General features: G+C 39.7%; 1 protein-coding gene across 3 annotated transcripts in view; it reads left to right on the forward strand.

The window, feature by feature from the left end:
- LOC106875106 (mitochondria-eating protein) overlaps positions 1-3,248 on the forward strand; it is a 63,632-nt gene that overhangs the window by 50,363 nt on the left and 10,021 nt on the right. The window lies entirely within an intron of this gene.

A 3,248-nucleotide genomic window follows, 5' to 3' on the forward strand; every position in this document is an offset into this window, starting at 1 on the left:
ATGACAATGACAAAACAACCGTGATGACAACTGTCCAGGAAACTGGAATCACGCGATGTAAAAGTCTAGAGTGTTTGTTTTCCCTGAAAGGAAAGAAAATGTATGAGTGCACAAGTGTGTGTGTGAGAAAAAACACAGAACAAGTGAAGGTGTCTGTAGTATAGACTGCGAAAAATCCCAAAACACAGAGATAGAGTACATTGATGAAGACGTCGGCGCAGGAACTGCTATAGCTGTGTTCTGTATGTGTGGTGGTAATGATGTTGACAGTGGTAATGATTCAGTTGAAACTTGGCGACGTCGGGGGGAAAGCTTGTAATTGATAGTAGTAATTGTTGTTGTCACAGTGGTAATCTTGGTTGGCGCACGACGCTGGTGGTGAAAAGGCTGCTTGGTGATGAGTGTTTGAAAAGGTACGCTTTTACAGAATGATCGACAGACAAATCTCTGTACGACCATTAGCGAAAACCTTGAAGAAAAATTTTCTTAACCCAAGATGAAAAAACGACCGTGCGAAATGAAATAACAAGAGTTATTGTGTGGCATAAAAGATGTATGTGTAATGTGAGAGTGTGAAATGCGACATATAAAAACATAAAAACAGCAGGCCATAATTCTTGTTTGTTTTTCGTGAGTGGAAAAAAAATCCACTCTAACAGAGACGAGAATAAAAACCGCGCTTGTTGAGTCGTGTTGACTATGGTTGGAGATGTTGGTAATGAGTCAGTCTCCATGGCCGTATTTGTTCTTTAGTCGAGGTTCACCAGTTATAAGTTGGTAGTCCAGAGTCCATGCTGCGTTTTTCTTCGTCGGGGTCACCACTTTAGTAGAAAGAGGATTATTGCAGCTCAGTGGGCTGCGTGATCGAATCACCTCCGGGGTCACCACTTTAGTAGAAAGTGGGTTATACATCTTTAGATTGTATACCTGACTTTCTACTATATAATTTAAGAATATGACGGAACGCTGAACTCCAGACTAAACAACTTAAACACTTTATTTAGGTGGTAAACATATAAACATCTTTAGTTCTGTTGAGTGAGCTGTCGAGTGTAAGTCCGAAAGATGTAGAGACAGCTTTAAACACACGTCCATGCTCAATCGCTGGCCAGCGAGAAAGAGAATGAATTGAGCGGGAAACGCTTGCTTGTTTAATTCTACACATGCGTAAGACTACGCATGCGCAGGCGTTACTACACCTCCATCTTGTATGTTATCTGAGTTATTGTGGTCTATCTTTTGTTTATTTTTGTTATTGGTCTTAAATCCTGTGATGTTTTGATTTGTTTGTTCTTTGCCAGCAGACTTCATTTGTATGTTTAATTTCCTGTTGTTTTATTTATGTATGTAGTACTCCATGTTGTAAGACATTGCATACAATATTTTCACTGTGTGCTTGTTGAATAAACAGTATTTATGTGTTTCAGGGAAGCATCAATTTAATGTTGCAATGAATTGCTTACCTATTTTGGATGATATTTGCAGTCCAAAAATTGGATTATACCATACAACCTCCAAATTTTTGTACCTTTTGTTTGGTTTCTTCTTCCTATTTTGAGTTATATCTGTTTTCTTCCTTTCAGTTGTTCCTCATGTTTTCTCTTTTTTATTGTTATTCATTTGTTGATGTCATTTGTGTTTTGCGTGTATTCTACCTTATTTGCATTTGTGTTATTGTTATTTGGGTTTTTGTTATTTTCAAACTTGATTTTTCCTTTATATCTGGCCCTAACTAGCACTTCATTGTAATATAGTGTATGTTGGTTGAATATTTCCTCTATGGCCAATAATCTTGATATTCTGGTGGCTATATTCTTAATTGTGGAGGCGCATGACTTAGTGGTTAGGGTGTCAGCACCATGGTCGTAAGATTGTGGTTTCGATTCCCGGACCAGGCAACATGTTGTGTTCTTGAGCAAAACACTTCATTTCACGTTGCTCCAATCCACTCAGCTAGCAAAAATGAGTAATGCTGCGATAGACTGGCGTCCCGTCCAGCTGGGGAATGCATACGTCATTAAAACTGGGAAACCGGGCCCATGAACCTGGTTAGGCGCATTTATTTATATTTATATTCTTAATTATTCCCTTAGTTATGGATGGTGGATGAGTGGAATTTACATTTATCTATCTTAAGCATTCATTCAGCTTTTGGTATGGTTCATACAGGCCACTTTCCAAATTAAAAGTCGCATCTAGGAAATTTGCCTTATGGTAATTACAGTCTATGGTTATAGAAAGGCCGAAACGTCTAAAAAAGATATGGAGTTCTTTTCTATATCTTTCTATCTTTATTTTTGTACAGTTTTTCTTTAGGAAAAGAGCATTGTCCTTGTACAGACTTCCCGTTATCAGTGGGAATTTGGATTTGATCTGGAATAAGAGATAGATTCCAATGATATCCGTTACCTAAGCTGAGTCATTCAATCCCATTGTTATTTTCACACACAAAGAATGCTCAAATCTAAACTTGGAAGTATATTGTAATACTACTGGCTATTTAGTAATTCTAAGAGTGAATGAACGCTGTTTTGTACTATGCTATGTTCTGAACAGTGCGAAGACCTGTTGGGGCAAGCAAAAGCAATGGCACCACCGTTCGAGCGTGATTATTACCAGCGTCGCCTTCCTGGCACTTGTGCTGCAGCTTCGCGTTCCTGGCACATAAAAAGTCATTCGAGCGAGATCGTTGCCAGTGCCGCTGGACTGGCTCCTGTGCAGGTGGCACGTAAAATACACCATTTTGAGCGTGGCCATTGCCAGTACCTCCTGACTGGCCTTTGTGCCAGTGACACATAAAAGCACTCACTACACTCTCGGAGTGGTTGGCATTAGGAAGGGCATCCTACTGTAGAAACTCTGCCAAATCAGATTGGAGCCTGGTGTTGCCATCCGGTTTCACCAGTCCTCAGTCAAATCGTCCCACCCATGCTAGCATGGAAAGCGGACGTTGAATGATGATGATGATGTATGTGTATATGTACATATATCTACAGATATATATGTGTGTGTGTATACTCTTTACTTTTTTACTTGTTTCAGTCATTTGGCTGCGGCCATGCTGGAGCACCGCCTTTAGTCGAGTAAATCGACCCCAAGACTTATTCTTTGTAAGTCTAGTACTTATTCTATTGGTCTCTTTTGCCAAACCGCTAAGTTACGGGGACGTAAACATACCAGCATCGGTTGTCAAGCGATGCAGGGGGGACAAACACAGACACACAAACATATATATATATATATATATA

The sequence above is a fragment of the Octopus bimaculoides genome, chromosome 9, assembly GCF_001194135.2.
Source record: "Octopus bimaculoides isolate UCB-OBI-ISO-001 chromosome 9, ASM119413v2, whole genome shotgun sequence".
NCBI lineage: Eukaryota > Metazoa > Mollusca > Cephalopoda > Octopoda > Octopodidae > Octopus > Octopus bimaculoides.